This window comes from Marmota marmota, unplaced genomic scaffold, assembly GCF_001458135.2.
Source record: "Marmota marmota marmota unplaced genomic scaffold, marMar, whole genome shotgun sequence".
NCBI classification, from domain to species: domain Eukaryota; kingdom Metazoa; phylum Chordata; class Mammalia; order Rodentia; family Sciuridae; genus Marmota; species Marmota marmota.
Genome location: NW_026000048.1, coordinates 13,661,528 through 13,671,073, shown reverse-complemented (window position 1 = coordinate 13,671,073; position 9,546 = coordinate 13,661,528). Strand labels below are relative to the sequence as shown.

Genomic DNA, 9,546 nt, shown 5'->3' with positions numbered 1-9,546 from the left:
TATATATATATATATATATATATATATATATATATATATATATATATATATGATATATACATTACATATATATAACATATATATGTAATATATATAACATATGTGTGTATGTGTGTGTATGTGTGTATGATATAGAATATCGTTGCATTTCCAGAAGTCTTCCTTATGCTTCTCACAGTCTATACTATTCCTTCCAGGGTAACCACTTTTCTAACACCATACAATAACTTTTCTGTTTTTAAATGTTATCTTTTTGAGTCACATAACATGCACCCTTTGTGTCTGGCTTCTTATGCTTAACAATTTGAAATATGAGATTCATTTATGCTGTGCATAACAATATTAGTTTATTTCATTTACATATAGTATTTTTTACAAATATACCAGAATTTATCCAGTCCTTACAAAGGACATTTGAGTTTTTACTATGAGTAATAAAGCTATGAATATTTTCATACGCCTTTTAATTTTTATATTTATATATTTTTTCAAATATATACTTAAGTATGGGATTGCTGAGTCATAGGTGGGAAAATATTCCTCTTTGATAAATAGTTTTTCTTAAATGATTATATTGATATAAACTTCTGTCAATCATATATGAATGCAAATTTTGTTCCATATCATGAAAACATAATATTTTTAATTTTAACTTTGGCCTATCTGATGTATAGTGTTATCTCACTTTGGTTTTATTTTGCGTTTCCCTAATAACTTTTAAACATTTGTTATATGTTTGTTAGCCGTTTGGGCATATTTAAGCCTTGGTTTTTTAAAAAAAAATCTTTTATTTTTATTATGATTTATAGGCATTTATTATATATGCTGGTATATATTCTCTGTCAGATGTATGTATTGAAATATCTACTCATTCTATAAGATTTTTGTTGAAAAATAAAGCTTTTAATTTCAATGGTCTCCACCTTATCAGTGTTTTCCTTTATAATTACTCTTTTTGTGTTGTGACTTAAAAAGTCTTTGCCTCCTCTAAGTTTGTAAAGATTTTTTATCTTTAGAAACTTTATTATTTGATCCACCTGGGATAGATTATTATATGTGTGTGAAATGGTGGTAAAACTACATTATTTCTACACATATTGCATTAATCCCACTATTTTACTGGGGAAGCTTTTTTATAAATTTAATCGGTTGATTGATGTCTAAATTCTATATTGTGTAGTTTGTCTATTTTTCTGTCATTATACATCACAGTTTTAACAATGTGTTATGTAACCTCTCCAACTTTGTTCTTTTCAAAATTGTTTTTATAATTCTTGGGACTTTATATTTCAATAGAAATTATAAGATGAGCTTATTAATTTGCACCAAAAAATAGTAGAGAACAAGATGGCAGAATAGTGGGAAGAGGCATTTCTCACAGCTCTGTGACACAGGACTCAAGCAGTAGGAATACTGCTTCTCTGTGAGGTGGGTGGAAAAGGGACTTCACCGATAATCAATATTGGATAGAGAGCCTTGGAGACTGGTAAATTTGGGATGCATCAGACAAAGAAAAGGAACAAAATTGGAGCTGAGCTCCTGCTAAGAGTGGGGGAAATTAATACAGAGGATCAGAAAGGGCTGAAAAGTGCTGCAGACAGTCTTGGCATAGAGAATCCTGAGATCAGAGGGGCAGTGTGCTCTGGGCTGGCTCACTAAGCTGGTGCACAAAAGACCCCAGGTCTGCCAATTGTGAACAAGGAGCTAAAACTGGATCCCTTTGGGGGACTTGTGCACTAAAGTGGCACCAACTCAGACCAGGAACTTAGGTCTGTTAATTTGGGAGTGAGTCCAATACATGAATCCAGCAGTTTCCAGCCATGGGATCTCGATTGAATCTAGATCAGGACAATTTCTGTTTCTTATTGGTGTAAGTAATTCATCTGAGTTAGAAAATCAGGACAATTTCTGTTATGGAGAGTATTTTGCCTATGGGTAATACAGGTTGGATAGGCTGGAGGAAGCCCATCTCTCTCACCTCCCTTGAATCTGGCAGTGTGTAGGACTAGTGGCAGTGGCTTGAGAATCTGAACAGGGAGGAGTAATAGAGATTGGACCAGACATGGGGATGCCAGAAAGGGCATTCTCTGCAAACTACAGAAGTAGCAAAGAACTGGCTCATCCTTCCTATGAGTTGAGCCTGGGGAGACTCCTGGGGTACAGTCCTAAAGGTGCATTGATTAAAAAACACCTGATAACTCCCCATGCAATAAAACACCTGGGGCAATAATCCCCACCTCTGGGAGCTTCATTTCCACAAACTCATCTTATATAACCTAGTGGCATCTGTATCCTGGAAGTGGAGCTAACAGCACTCTCTTCACTCCTCTTACCATTCTGCTGAGAAGGGAAGCCAATAAAGAGAAGGAGTTTGGCACAGACATTGAGTATATTCTCTCATTGACTATTCTTACTATTCTGTGTTTTTTGTTTTTAAATGTGTACTGATTCATATATAATAGACATTTAAACACACACATATTTTATATTTGTTTCTGCTTTCTCATGTCTAGCATTTCTTGAAAGTAATTATTTTTCCTTACACTGTTTTCAAGGGTTAGGATTTTTGATTAGTATATGTTGGATTGGATTGATATTGTATTCAACCTGTTTTATGACTCTGTTTCCCCTTGTTTCTCTTTCCCCTTTTTCTCCTACTAATATCCAAACTCTATTGTTTTTTTACTCTTCCTTTAATTCTTTTACTTCTATTTTTCTCCTTTTGCTTCATAGACAGCTCATCTCTCATCATCTCTGCATCTGCCATATTCACCTCTTAAAACTATAAACCATTTTCTACCCTCCAATCTCTTCTCCTTTCCTCTTAATTAACTCTGTTCTTAACTTCTCTTAACACTAATTGGTTTATAAAATGCCAGACCCCATCACTAATGCTATAGCAACAATTAATACAAGAAAGGTCACAGATAATACCTACTGTTTGATTTTATGCCACACATAATTCATGATTAATTACTACTGTCTTTACTGATAGAAACTGCTGAGCCTTCCATTTCTGTTTATTTTGACAATTAACACTGTGTCATAATAGGAATTAAGTAATTTAATTCTACATATTGTAGGCACAGTTGGTTGTAATTATTTGGCTATCCCCTAATCTGTGAAGCACATGAAACATACAGGATTACTAAAAGCTTGTAGAATAGAAGTTCTGCTGCTTTAGATCCATTTTGATAGATGGGTAGACACACAAACAATATAAAAAAGCAGGGGGCCTGGTATGGTGGCACATGCCTGTAATCCCAGCAGCTCAGGAGGCTGAAGCAGGAGGATTTCAAGTTCAAAGCCAGCCTCAGCAAAAGTGAGGAGCTAAGCAACTCAGTGAGACCCTGTCTCTAAATAAAATACAAAATAGGGCTGGAGATGTGGTTCAGTGGTTGAGTATCCCAGAGTTCAATCGCTGGTACAAAAAAAAACAAAAAGCAAGGAACAAACTATTCCAAACAAACAAGAATGATTTCATAGCAGACTACACTGATACTTCAGTGAAAGAAGTGTCAGAAGAGGAATGTAGAAAGTTTATAGTTAAACTCATCTATGAGATAAAAGGTGATGTAAAGAGTGAAATTAGAGCAAAAACACAAGAAATGAAAGATCACTTTAATAAGGAAATAGAAGTTCTGAAGAAGAATCAATTAGAAATTCTCAAAATGAAGGAATCAATAACAAAATTAAAACTTCAGTGGAAAGCATCCCCAATACACTAGACCGTTTGGAAGATAGATTTTCAGGCAACAAACACAAAGTACACAATCTTGAAAATAAAGTTGATCATGGAGAAAATATGTTAAGAGATAATGAACAGAATTTTTAAGAAATATGGGGTAACATTAAAAGGCCAAATATAAGATTCATAGGGGTAGATTAAGGCTCTGAAGTACAAATTAAAGGAATATACAAAATTTTCAATAATGTAATAATAGAAAATTTCCCAAATATTAAGAATGAAATGGAAAATCAAATACAGGAGGCATAAAGTTCTACAAATATACAAAATTACAACAGACCCACTCCTAGGCACATTGTTATGAAAATACCTAACATACAGAATAGGGATAGAATTTTAAAAGTGGCTAGAGAAAAATGATGGGTCATATTTAGAGATTAAGCCTATCGGATCTCAGCTGATTTTCTGCCCCAGACCCTAAATTCTAGGAAATCTTAGAATAATATATACCAAGCTCTGAAAGAAAATGGATGCCAACTAAGAATACTATATCCAGAAAAATTGAGTTTCAGATTTGAAGATGAGATTAAAACCTTTCACAATAAAAAAAAGTTAAAAGAATTCACAACTAGCAAGCTGGCACTACAAAACATACTCAATAAATATTTCATGAAGAAGAAATGGATAAAACAAATGAAAACTAGCAGATGGTGAAACTACACTAGAGGAATAGTATATTGAAGGAGAATCTAATAAATCAAAATGACAAGAAATAAAAATAATCTATCAATAATAACACTGTTAATGGACTCAACTCATCATTCAAAGGACAGGCTGGCAGATTGGATTAATAAACAAGACCCAACAATTTGCTATCTCCAAGAGATTCACCTCATAGGCAAAGGCATCCACAAACTGAAGGTGAAAGGATGGGGAAAATCCTATCATTCACATAGATCTCATAAACAAGCAGGCGTTTCTATTCTTGTATCTGATAAAGTGGTCTTTAAGCGAAAGTGAAGCAGAAGAGACAAATAAGGCCATTTCATACTGCTTAAGGAAGTCATACAACAACAAAAAAATAACAGTTGTAAATATCTGTGCCCCAAACAATGAAACATCTACGTACATCAAACAAACCCTTCTCAATATCCAGAATCAAATAGATTACAACACAATAATATTAGGTGATTTTAACATGCCTCTTTTTTCAGTGGACAGATCATCCAAATGAAAACTAAATAAAGAAGTTACAGAACTAAAAAAAATACAATTAAGAATTTATATTTAACAGACATATATAGAATATTTCATCAATCAGTGACTAAATACACTTTCTTCTTAGCTGCACATGGAACATTTTCTAAAATAGACCATATTTTGGGCAGTGAAGAATGCCACAGGTAAACTGATGGTTGGCCTTCAGTGGTGGAATCATATTGATAAGGTTGGAAAGAGTCATTGGGTATTTGACTCCAGAAAGACAACTCCTTAGCAGAATAAAACTGTTTCAGAGGCTGAATCAAGAATCCTTTTGTTAGTACTGACTGCCTATCCAGTACTGTGGGTGAAATTTGCCTTTAATGCTCTCTTCTCCTTCAGAGTGAAGTGGTTGGCTGCGGTTATCATGGGTGTGGTGCTGTAGAGTGCCAACCTGTATGGTTACATCAGGTGCAAAGTGGGCAGATAGAGGAATTTAACCAGTATGGCTATTTTATATCCTGGAAAGCAGTTTTTAAAACAAAACACTGGAGATTATCAGACTTCTTGAATAGAGAGAAAGTTTGAGTATTCTGTGACATTGGGGAATAGCTAAAGAGATTGTTGATGATGAACTGTTAGAGTTGAGTCCAGTTGCAAAGAGGATTGTTGTCTTTGTTTTTTCACTTAAAAACTTAATATGAAACTGTTTTCTTTTTTTAAACAAAGTTTTTATTTTCTTTCTCTAGTTGTTGGGGCTGGGAATTATGGTGTCATTAGAAGCATTGTCAGAATTTATTTTATGATATATGTATGTATGTATATAGTAATGTATCAATATATCCCAAAATAATGTGTTTTATATATATATATATATATATATATATATATATGTGTGTGTGTGTGTGTGTGTGTGTGTGTATATGTATATGTATATATGTGTGTGTGTTTGTGTTTGTGTGTGTGTGTGTGTGTGTGTATATATATATATATATATATATATATATATATATATATATATTTCACAGAGATGTTTGCATTTTGATCCACAGAACATAAGACACTCTTTTTTTAAAGAGAGAGAGAGAGAGAGAGAGAGAGAGAGAATTTTAATATTTATTGTTGGCGGACTCAACATCTTTGTTTGTATGTGGTGCTGAGGATCGAACCTGGGTGGCACGCATGCCAGGCGAGCGCGCTACCGCTTGAGCCACATCCCAGCCCATAGGATACTCTTAGTGTATCTCAAAGATCTTTGTGTTTACATACCAATTCTGTACATAATTTTCAGAAACAAGTTTGAGTTCATGGTTAAGAGTAAGTACTTGACTTGTGTTTGCATTAGACAAGTTAGAAAGAATTTGTTAATTTTAAATATACACTTCATGTTAAAATTGCTTACCTTAGACATGCCCAGGTGAAAACCAAATTCAGGCTGGTAGTGCTAACTAGTTTCTCAAATTGTCATTTATTTTATACCATAGCAAATCATTTACATAAAGCCTAATTAATATAAATGGAATCTTCATAGTTTATGTTTACGGGATACCCAGGGATTGCTGCTATTCTATTTATTCATAGAAAGGATAACTAGATTTTATTTTGGACTTCCTGGAAACTCTTCAGTGGTCTTTGGGCTAATACAATTTATCTTTTATTATTAAATGAATATTATTCATTTAAATACTTGGCATAATAAATGCCTAAAAGACATTTTATTTTATGACTTTATTTTTTCTTGCTATAATGGGGATATTGTAAATCAGACAATATTAATAATACACAGCAATATATGTAACTGTAAACAAAACTAATGTGCAAACTATTTTAGGCATCTATAAATTATGTTGTAGAAACTGCCAACTTTGTTTGAGTCTTTTAACTAGCAGATTATGTTGTAAATATATTTGTATATTGTTAAAATATTTTTAAAGATGTTTTGTTTTAGTTGGGAAAAAAATTTTCTTTACCTCTGAAAATCCCTGAACATTAAATTTTGGAAATTTTGAATATTTAGTGATGGCTTAAAGAGGCTAACGATATTCATTTTTAATACCTGAGCATATTAAGAGGAGCTGCCAAGACATCTTACATTCATTTCTATAACAATAAGATCTAAATCTCACACTCCTGGAATAGGAAGCAGGAAGTTTGCTAGTCATTGGATCAAAGTTTCATTGGCTCATGTTAGGAATTTGCTGCTTTAGTTGATTTGACAAGTTTTATCTATCAGAAGACCTAACAAGATACAATTCCTTTAGTAAAGAATCCTGGAGACCCCATTTATCCTCAGTAAACCCCCTATTGGATGACAATAGCAGCAGGTATATCTCTTAATGGGAAGAATTGAGCTTCTGTGAATCATTAGAACAAAATGTATGCAAAATTACTAGTCTTGTAACAGAGAATATGAGTTTTTTTGGTAAAAAAGTTTTCCGTTTTGCATTATAATTTATAAACAACACAGGCTTGAAAGAAAAAGGTAGTAATCATTATTCCTATGTAACTATAAGCAAAAAAGGATGTATTCCAGAACAGAATAAATGTCTGAAGCACAAGAAAGGATTACATTTTTCCCCAAGACTATATACACACCAAGAATTTTAAGTGATTCTCTCAAGATTCAGGTACTTTTTTTTCTGTAGTAATTTTCTGTGCTTTCCAAAAATTTTACAGCAAAGCTAAATTACTTTTCCTTTAACAACAACAGTAGAAGTAAGTAAGAGTCAAAAAGATGGTTAGTCAGAAAAACACAGATTTGTGGGTTATTACAGAGAAAGAATATCAGGTTATTGGGATAGAAAGTAAGAAGGCAAGAGATGACAGAGCTAAAAACAAGAATTATAAATAAATCCAAGAATCAATAAATTGGATGGTATCAAACAAGAAAGCTTCTTCACAGAAAACGAAACAATCTAGCATGAAGAGAGTGCCTACAATATAGGAGAAAAATCTTTGCTCCCTGCACCTCAGATAAAGCATTGATTTCCAGGATATATAAAGAATTAAAAAATCTACACACACACACACACACACACACACACACACACACACACCAAAAAACAAACAAAACAAAAACCTTGAATAACCCAGTTAATAAATGGGCAGAGGAGCTGAACAAGCACTTCACAGAAGAAGCACGAATGTTCAATGGTCAACAAATATATGAAAAAAAATTCAAAATCTGCTAGCAGCTTGAGAAATGCAAATTAAAACTGCATTGAGATTTCATCTTACTCCAGTCAGAATGGCAATTATCAAGAATAAAATAACAGTGTTGGTGAGGATGTGGGGGAAAAGATATACCCATACATTGCTGATGGGACTGTAAATTGGTACAACCAATCTAGGTAGCAATATGGAGATTCCTCAGAAAACTTGGAATGGAATCACCATTTAACTCAGTTTTCCTACTCCTCAGTATACCAAAAGGACTTAAAAACTGCATACTACAATGATGCAGCCACAACAATGTTTATAGCAGCTCAATTCATAATAGCTAAGCTATGGAATAATCTAGGTGCCTCTTCAACAGATGAATGGTAAAGAAAATGTGGTGTATATACACAATGGAGTATTGCTCAGCCATTAAGAATGACTTTACGACATTTTCCAGGAAATGGATGGATCTGGAGACTATTATGCTAAATGAATAAGCCAGTCCCCCCAAACCAAAGGTTTTCTGATATGTGGAAGGTAACTCACAATAAGGGGTTGGCAAGGGAAAGAACAGAAATTCAGTAGATTAGGCAAAAGGGAATGAAGGGAAGGGAGGAAGAAGTGGAATGAATCTGACTTAACTTTCCTATGTACATACATAAATACATCACAGTGAATCTCCACATATCCCACAAGACTGGGATTCTAGTTAGAACAACATGTTTCATGTTTTTATTAATATGTCAAAATATACTCTACTGTCATGTATAACTAAAAAGAAAAAAATAAAGAGAAAAAAGTGTAGGGCATAGCCAGGTGATGATGCAAAACAATCAGGATTGACATCAAACATGGAATATCATGGCTACCTAGCATCTAAGCTTTAAAAAAATGCTCCTTTCTGAATTTAAAGAACCAGACAGAGTATACAAATGTCACGGTTTAATGATAAAAGTGAACTAGAAGAAATAAGAATTTTGTGAGTAATTTAGCACCCTAAATTATAGGGTTATTACCTAAGGAATAAAATAAGTCATTCTCAGACAGACGTGTATGATTGGTTTTACAAAGCTATGCTTAATTTGTATCTCCAGAGATGCTGGAAGGGAAAATAAACTAAGAGCAATAATTGCCAGGAACTCTTTCAATACAGTGCAGCTGATTGTGAAGTAACAAAAAGGTGAAGCCACTTAGGGGGTGGGTCAGAAAAATGGTTCCTTCATATTCTTGGATTTTTATTTGTTCTTGTTTTTTTCAAAATGGACTGAACTTTGGATAAATGCTGTGAAAGACTGGCCCAGACCTTTCAGTGTGGTGTCAGGCTTAAAAAGACTTTGGGGAAAAACACTAAAAATAATATCTTATGAGTGGGGGAGGAAATGACCAGTTGGTGTATGCCCAAGAAAGATAATAAAGCGATTTCTAATGCTGGTAATAAGGTGGCCCAGACACTGTGATGGGCAGTCCTACAACACATAAATCCTTAAAAGATATATATA

The 9,546-nt window shown here is 33.6% G+C and overlaps 1 protein-coding gene and 1 pseudogene across 1 annotated transcript in view; both read left to right on the top strand.

The window, feature by feature from the left end:
* Positions 1–9,546, top strand: part of Gpr158 (G protein-coupled receptor 158) — a 480,026-nt gene that overhangs the window by 239,883 nt on the left and 230,597 nt on the right. The window lies entirely within an intron of this gene.
* On the top strand, positions 4,027–5,646 carry LOC125619565 (annotated as a pseudogene).